Genomic DNA, 8,794 nt, shown 5'->3' on the forward strand with positions numbered 1-8,794 from the left:
TTTGTTGACAGAAAAGAGTTTTATTTTTGCAGCTTGATTGCAGCTGTTTAAGAGGCACTGACAAATCATTTCATTGTGCCGATAAGGACAGAGGGGACATATGACGCAGAGGACATCATCGGGCAATTGTGCATTAACTGTAAATGACATTCTTTCAAACTAATCTAGTCAGTAGTGGTACTTTTAGATGCACTTAACCCATTCTTCATGCTACCATGCTGTCTCAGATGACTTATCAAGGTCATTCCCTGCATCACATAGATTTAACCCAGCCTAGTCAGAATGGAATCATGCATCTAGTGTCTTCCATTGCATGTATGTCTTTATATATATGCATGTGCTTGGACATGCATCTCACCCTCTCTCAGTTGCGATCCAGCCTGTGAACTGCCTCATCTTCCTGTCTGCGCTCAGCACAGTTGAGCTCTAATGAGCTCTAATATGCCTCTCGAGCTTAGTATCCGGTTTTTCCTTTATCCCTTCCTTGCTCAATATCCCAGAGGGAAGTGTGCCCCCGACAGCTATTAGAGCAGTCAGAGTGGATTGTATCGCTGTGGTTGACTTTATTAGAAGATGACTTCTGCAAACAGAATAACTCCAGCCATTGGAGACAAAGATAGAGTCTAAAGGAGCAGATAGATAAAGAACTTGTAACATTAGTCATCTGAGAGTGGCAATGAGTGACACATAAAGTTAAAAGAGGAGATGTAGAAGAGAGAGTACAGATAATGAGGCAGGAAATTTTCATTTTCATTTTCATTTCGGCCATGAGTACTTGAGATAACAGACAAGGAAGAGTGGGAAATGAGTGGAGAGGAGAGATATTGGGTTGGAGGGGACAAAGGAAGCAAGACAAGAGAGCAAAAACGTGATGTAAGGAGGACGATGTTTGACAGATAGAAGACCATTAATAGTAGAGAATCAGAAAGGACACGTGAGTACATGACAAGAGAAAAATCAATGAGGCAAGAAGAGTAAAGGGCACAGGTGCAAAAGAAAGAAAAGACAGTCTGAGCATCATTAATGCCAACTGACACTCATTATTTGCATTATATGGTTATTATAAGGTTTTTTTTTTTTACATCAAGCAAATGGGATATTTTCTCTTCTCCCTTTCTAAACTCTAACAAACAACAAAGAACACATTTTATTTAACGCATTGTGGGATTAAAACACAAATTAAAGGAGCAACAGAAACAACAGAAAAGTTAGTCATCACCACTTCATGACCACTAATAGCAACCATACAGTACATGTTCACAGTAATTACCTTCCACACAGTGTCTGATTGTCTTTGCTTGGGCGATTGGGGCTCAGATGTTTATTGTTCACCATCACCTGCAGTTAGATGCCAATTAGATACCATCAATGTGTTTGTACTTAGTAAAGTCCAGCTTTTGGGACTGACTCAGTGGACTCCACAGAGAGGAAAGGACATAATCATGAGTGCTCATCTGTTATTGTGGACAAGATGATCTACAACACCTTTGAACCAAGCAGTTATTCCTGCCACGTTATGGCTGGAAAGACCTGCCTGCACAGACGCTCTCCGGAAGTGAAGGATAACGTCTCCGTCCCACTGTCCAACACCGGTTATCAACCTAATAACCCCAGTGACTCAACCACACAGGTGAGTATTGCAGTTACTGATGTGTTGCAGCAGCCTAATGTAGGCCACCTCAGTGAGGAGATCTAAACAAAGTTTAGTGCATTCTTGTGCTTGACTGACCTAATCACGTACACCACCGGTCAAAACTGTGGAATCGTCTGCCACACAAACTTGATTTGGTGCAGTCAGATGACCCAGAGAACTATGTTATGTACCTTTGAATGGTCATTCATGCTTTTGGTTTGAATAAAGTCCTCTTTAAAAATAGATGTACTTCAACTAAATGGAAGTTTAGACCTTAGACTTTAGAAGTTTAGAGTTTAGACTTAAATTATTTTTCTTTTCTGACCAAATCTATTTTGAATGCAAATTATACTACACATTTAATGGCTGATTTATACTGTTTTATACTGTTTAAATGTTAAAATAGAAGAAAACCGTCAATGTAAGAGCTGATTCCACCCTTCTATATGCTCTATTTTTGATCTAAATTTTGAAATACTACTTAATACAATACACTTTTGGATGTTGTTTTCATGATCACATTTCTTTCACTTGTTCTTCTCTTTTTTATTTATTTATTTTTTTTGTTTTTCTTGTCTAAAAAGCAGCCTCAGTGTAACATCACTCACTGAAAATGATGAACAAAGTCTGCAGCAAACCTTAGTCATCAAGGGCCTTTCTGCTTTAAATCAGCTAAGAAATCACCCTCCCTTGGGGGAAGATTTTTATTTATTTTTTAATCCATGAATTCGAGTCACTGAAAGTAACTTAAGGAGACAAACATGCTTTAAAGTGTGCGGTAGAAATGTCAAAAAAATGCTTGTGTTGTTCTCAAAAGCTATAGTTTAACAAATAAATAAATAAACAGTAGAATGCAGAGCAGCAGAATTTGTGTAATCTGGGTTATATAGATTTTGACATTGCTTAATGAATAATTTAAACAGTAAAAAGCTCTTTAAAGTACACAGTAATAATTATAGAAGTGAACCTTTTTGCTATGTGTGTAAGATATATTGACTTAATAGGCTCCCATAGTGCTGAAAGTAGAAAACTAAAATAACTTCACACTGGATATGAACCCAAGATGGCAGTATAGCACGACTACATGATCCAACAAACTGAACTGACAGAGGAACTGAGCAGCAGGGAGTGTCTTCTGTACTCCACTCAGAGTGCAGGACCCTGAATGCATCAGTTTGTCTAACAGCTTCGGCCTGGATCAGTTTGTTGTGTTAACACTGTAAGCAGTTTTTTTTTTCCAGTTTCAGTTTATTTTTGCCTTCTTTGATGAATACAATTTATATCTTCATTAAGTCCTTATCAGTTATGGAATAAAGCATATCCAGTCATTATTTTGATTTAAAAAGTTCAATTTGTGTTGCACGAAATTCACTGTGATCTGTTCCTTTATTGCGTCACGTTGCCCCCTCTGTTCTGTCCCCCTCATCTCTTTCTCTGTCATCTCACACATCCCTCCTTTCATGCATGTGAGGCACCAGACCGTGAAGTGCACATTGTGAAATCCTCCTCTGTACACACACACACCCACACACACACACACACACACACATTCAATGCACATACACATTCTTGTCCAGTTTTTCATCTATTCTTCCATCATGTCATTCTCCTTTCTTCTTTTCTCACCATTTTCCTCACTGGACATTTATGTAGCTCATCATTTAGCTATACTGTAATAGTGTATTCTCAACCTGTGGGTCAGAATTATATTTGTTACATTTATATATTTCTGATAAGACATAGTTAGAAACTGAGAGAACTCCTGATAACATAAAACATATACAATGTCCAAAAGAAAGACTGAAGTTGGACAGCCTCAGCTGGATGAAAGTATGATGACAAAAGTTTTAACTTAAGAAATGTACTGAAACTTTTTTCTTCATGTTTTTTGTCTTCATAGAGATCCACAACATGGATCTTCGTAGAATAACAACAAACAGCAGCTTGGAGGAGGTGACAGCAAAACAACCTGAGATTCTAAGGAAACAGGAAACCTGGAAACCTGCAGTCTTTGCAGATAAACTATCAAGATGATCGTGTGCTACACCAACAAGTAAAAACTCCAAACAACTTCTCTGAAGTCTTGAACATTTCTCATTCAAAAACTTGGATGATAAGGAACAGTCTGAAGATCCCTTCACATCCACATATTCCACAAAAATATGTCACTGTCTGGATAAGACATTAAAGAAGTTCAACTGGCTATAGTGGAAGATTCTGGGACTACAAAGACTAGAAGACAGATACTGTTGTACAGATAAGACATTCAAACTGTGACACAACACTAAATGCAAAGCATGCCTCTTATTTTTGAGAAAACAAACCAGTACAACCGTGAAATAAACCCTTGCCTGTTTGTTTCAAATGTCATAACTTGATGAGCACCGGACAATGTATTTGTACTTCACTGTGGACGCTGTACAGTGTCAGACAGACAATATGACACAGAAACAGCATGATGATCAGCAGGAGGAGGAGCAATGTTAAATGTTGACATGCCACCACTGTAAAACTATAGTATCTCAGCAGTACTGCATTGTGTGTACCTCACTTGACGTGCATGGCTACTAGCATATTTCTCTCTTTTCTTCAACTGTCCTCCTCGATGGAGTAAACTGTTTGCATCCTCACAAATACCTCTCGGTCATTTGCACTTGGTAAAATACGTTAAACTCTTTTTTGAATTAATATATGTGTTTATATGTGCTTTAGATTGTTTATTTTTTCTCTATCTCTATCTCTCTAGCTTTAAGTTTTATTTGAGGAATTTCTTTCTTTCTGTATTTTCAGTCATGTCATGAATCATGAACTTCCTAATCTTCAAAGGACATTTTGTAAAGGTGGACCTTTCTACCGTATGACATTTGGTCTTCTGTAATATATCTCATTAAATGAATAAGAACGTTTGTCTGTCACATCAGGTTTGTTTGTGAATGTTTGTCACACTAAATACTGTATATGGCACCACTTCAGTAACATTTCTAAGACATTAGTTGCGAAGATCAGGCAGAGGTACAGCAGTTTTGCTTGCACATTACAAAATAAATGTTCACTTTACTCCTTCTGCAGAGGAGTGAAGGGGAACTTAACGAGACAGAACGATGAGCAATTAGTGCTAATAGTTGTCACATTACATTACAATCATTTAACTGGTATTTTACTTTGTATAAGTGAAATAATGAGTTCAGAGTCTTCATCTCGATGCTGACTTAATGTTAATTACTGAAATGGCAGCAATGCTGATCACAGGCTTTACTGTTTCAGCCAATACGATTGCTGCTCCATTACACAGACAATAGAATCATAATGTCATCATTCTTTATGGAAGAAAAACACTCAGCACTTGGACAACATACATGTGGAAAGAAACTTTAAATGTAAATAAGAAAACACAAGCAGATATGGAAATACTGTGAGTCAAACAAAACAATTGCGTCTGGATGCTTGTCAGTGATGCTGATAAATCACTTAATGAACTTTATGTCAGTTTTAATGTATTTTCACTAACCACTGATATGTTCATCACTATAAAATGAAATGTATGTTTTGAGGAGAGGAGACATTCAAAATATCTTGGGATAAAACTAGGATTTCTGCAGTTGGATCTTCTCATGGACTGATGCCTCTCTTGATGAACTGATGGAATTAATTATTTGCACACTGATAGACTGAATCGTCACAGAAGCTGCGGTAGAGAATATTTTTTCTTTCTTTCTTGTCAATAAACAGTTCTGGGTAATATCTGTGATTTTATTTCCACCTGTGAGCTTCATAAGGTTTAAGTGAGTGATATACTCAGTTTGTGTGTGTGTGTGTGTGTTTTGGCTGTTAGCACTTCAGGCTATCCCAGACAGTCCATCTGTAGTCCTGCCAGGAATGGCTGTCTCTGGGGAGATGAGAGATCCTCAAAATACAGGCAGATGAATGAATTCTTGCACACACAGACAGAATTGTGCTGCACACAAACAAACACACACACACACACACAAACACAACGAGAATCTCCCATATTATTGAACACTGACTGATTCTTCTTCTTTTCTTAATATTGAAATGTTTAATCTAAGTCACAACAATTTGTCTATTTTTTTTTTTTTTTTTACCTGATTTTTCTTTTTGTACAAAATGGAATGACTTTATCATTAAAGTGGATCAAATGTCAAATATGGCAGCTGAGTGGTTACTGTGACCAGCCTCAGAGAGGGAAGGAGAACACCAGCAAGTTTCAGACAACAGATATCCTGTCACCGATGCCCTTGAGGAGAGGATCGTACAGAATCTAATCTTCAGAAGATATGAGAAGTCATCTCTGGAAAACACTCAAGGTATCATTTGTCAGCAAGTGTTGGCCTACATTCAAGGCTGCACAGATGTTAAAGTCCAAACAAGGCACATTTCATATAGTGGCTATATTTTCTTTGAAAAGTGATAACTTTCTTCTTTGGCAGTACATTTAATGTATCATATGTCTTAGACCAGGAAAGGACAGAAGGTAGGAAATAACGACTAATAAACACATACAGTGAAGGATTAAGCAACAGCTGTTGTGGTTAAATGATTTGACATGTTTTAACTCCTTAGTCCTGAGAGCAGAGCTGTCTGACCCAGCTGGCTAATCTGACATAAACAAGATGTTACCCTGAATCACTTCACCAGAATTAAGATAGAATTTATTGCTGTGTCTGCCAAAGTTTTGGAAAACACCAGTGAGCAAACTTAAAGCTGAAATATGTTGTTTGCTGTGAAAGATAAGAAATTACATGACGAATGAAGGCTACGTTAAACGTTATTGACCAATAATGTAACATTTATCTTTGGCTGACATTTCTTTTTTTCTGTAATGCATTAAATACAGTTTAACACATTCTTGAATGGTACAATAAACGGATCATTTGGCTATCTTTAAAAGACCGAGTGTTTTGTTCCATGAGATTTGTACCCCATCAGATATCTGTATGCTTTTGTCATCATGCTTATGTGTTCTGATAATCCTGTCTGGTTTGCTGTCCTCCAGATTGTTGCATCAAACACAGAGGGTGTCCTATACTGTACAGATTGCAAAAGTCATTGAGGCATTGCGATTTGTGGCTTTAGGTAATTACACATACCACACACACACACACACACACACGTGCGCACAGACCACAGTGTTTTTATCGAACAGCTGCACACAGGCACAAAGATGTCTATATATGGTGTGAGGAGGGCAGATGGAAATAATGATGTGAAGTTTTTTTTTGCAGCCTGGCACTTTTACCTTAGCAGGCCATTGTCACCTTAACAGTCTGAGAGGCAAATGAAGTCTGTGCAGTAGCGAAGACCAGGAGCTGAACTGGTCAGGTAAAACTGGCCTCACAACATAATCTACATTGTATTGTCTACAATGTATTATTTCTGTGTCCTGCCAAATTCAGCTGCGCATTGTGGCAATTCTATTAAGCTCCTAAATCCAGGAAGCAAAGGGTGGTAGTTGTTTTGTCTTGTTTCTGCATTTTCTTCTGGCCTGTGTATCTTTGCATATGAGTGTACATGTATATATAGGTGTATATATGTTCGCTATTTGAAGATCAGCATCGAGCTGCTTTCACTGTCAGGAAACGTTTACTGTTCAGTGGCTCAGTATGAGTTATTTATTTTGGTTTTTAAGGTCTTACAATTGGGAACTGTCAAACAGAATTGCTCAGTGTGGGGGTGCTGGTTGTGCTGCCAAAGTTGAACCATGCAAGTCTTCTGAGGAATTATACACATATCCAACAGTTCTGCAGCATGAAATTTACATCCATGGCCAACATGTATTCTCAGTACAGAAAGTAGTGTGTGATCTTAAAGGTGAAAAGCAGGGGTGTGTGGTTCATATGTGTGTCGTACACCATGCTGGAAACCAGAGTTTATTTCCCTTCTCAGACCAACGCTGTTGGCTTTTCTTAAAATAAACAGGATCTTTCTCTAACTTTACTCATTAGGTTGTGACACAGACCGGAAAAATAATTTCAAAATGTTGGCAGTAGAAGTAAGAGAAGAAACAGAATATAATACAGGGTTTTGGAGAAGTTTCCAACTAAAGTAAACTACAGGGCTGAACTTGTCATTCACTGTAGTAAAATTCAAGAAAAAATATATTCTGAAGTATAATCACCCCTTACACACATACGCACAAACACACATAATGAAATAATTTGATTCATCCTGGAAAAGATTGAGTCTAAAATTTCAAATTTTATTTATTTGCAGGATTAACTGAGAAGAAAGTAGGTGGCCAAGTGACTTAGCTAGAATATGTGTGATTATAATTAATGATGTTTGTGGCCCAGAGTGGAAGTATATGAATTATACAGCTTTCTTTTCGGCAACTCAACTCTTTGCGTTATTACGCAAAAAAGTTTGAAGTTAACAGCTTTTGTGGTATTTCTGTTTCAGGTAATTGCAAAATTGCAAGACAGCACCATCTGAGAAAATGAACAACATTGGCCTTCCTGCAGTCATTTGCTACCTTGTTCTCGAGGGCCTATCACCCAAGGAGGTCCACAAGGACGTGGTGGTGACACCAGAGGACAGTGCAGCCTCTTACAGCGTGGTGACAAAGGAGGCTGTCGAGTGTGGCAGAGAGGCTCTGGAAGATGACCCTAATCGTAGAAGGCCTCTCACCACGCAGGAGATCACTGACAAGATCCATGACATGATCCAGGAAGAGACTATGTTGAACATTGGAATGTGCCAGATTTTCAAAAATTACTCAACGACCACAAGATCTGCAGCAACAACTGCTCCCTACAGTATGTGGGTGTAAGGAAACAAAACAAAGATAGAGACACACAGTCTGAGAGTGAGTGTGCCTTGATAGCACAGTGTGTGTGTGTGTTTTCCAGTAAAGGCTGACTCACTGACTCAGTCATTCTAGTCATTTTAAAGATTAGCCCATTTTACAAGCTGAGCATAAACACTGTGTGCAGAAAATGCTTTTTAGCTTTTATGTGGCACAGGTCTGATCATGTCTTAGTGGATCTGCTCTTCTTAACTTTCTACTTTCATTTTCTGATGCTGACACCCATGTAAAAGCACCGAAAAGGCTGTGGAATATGGAAAACAATAAATGGATGACAAATCAACACATACTTTCTTGACAGCTAAAATACTGATATTTTAATGCAAAGACATTGTACT

General features: G+C 38.1%; 2 long non-coding RNA genes across 2 annotated transcripts; both read left to right on the top strand.

The window, feature by feature from the left end:
- The first annotated feature begins 1,140 nt into the window (after nucleotides 1–1,140).
- Nucleotides 1,141–4,539, top strand: LOC124059835. Its single transcript, XR_006843448.1, has 2 exons — nucleotides 1,141–1,630; nucleotides 3,534–4,539. It is a non-coding gene; the product is annotated as an uncharacterized LOC124059835 (long non-coding RNA).
- A 2,341-nt stretch (nucleotides 4,540–6,880) lies between these two features.
- Nucleotides 6,881–8,745, top strand: LOC124059480. The gene is made up of 2 exons (XR_006843396.1): nucleotides 6,881–6,973; nucleotides 8,051–8,745. It is a non-coding gene; the product is annotated as an uncharacterized LOC124059480 (long non-coding RNA).
- The last annotated feature ends 49 nt before the right edge of the window (nucleotides 8,746–8,794 follow it).

The sequence above is a fragment of the Scatophagus argus genome, chromosome 5 (assembly GCF_020382885.2).
Source record: "Scatophagus argus isolate fScaArg1 chromosome 5, fScaArg1.pri, whole genome shotgun sequence".
Taxonomy (NCBI): Eukaryota; Metazoa; Chordata; class Actinopteri; family Scatophagidae; genus Scatophagus; species Scatophagus argus.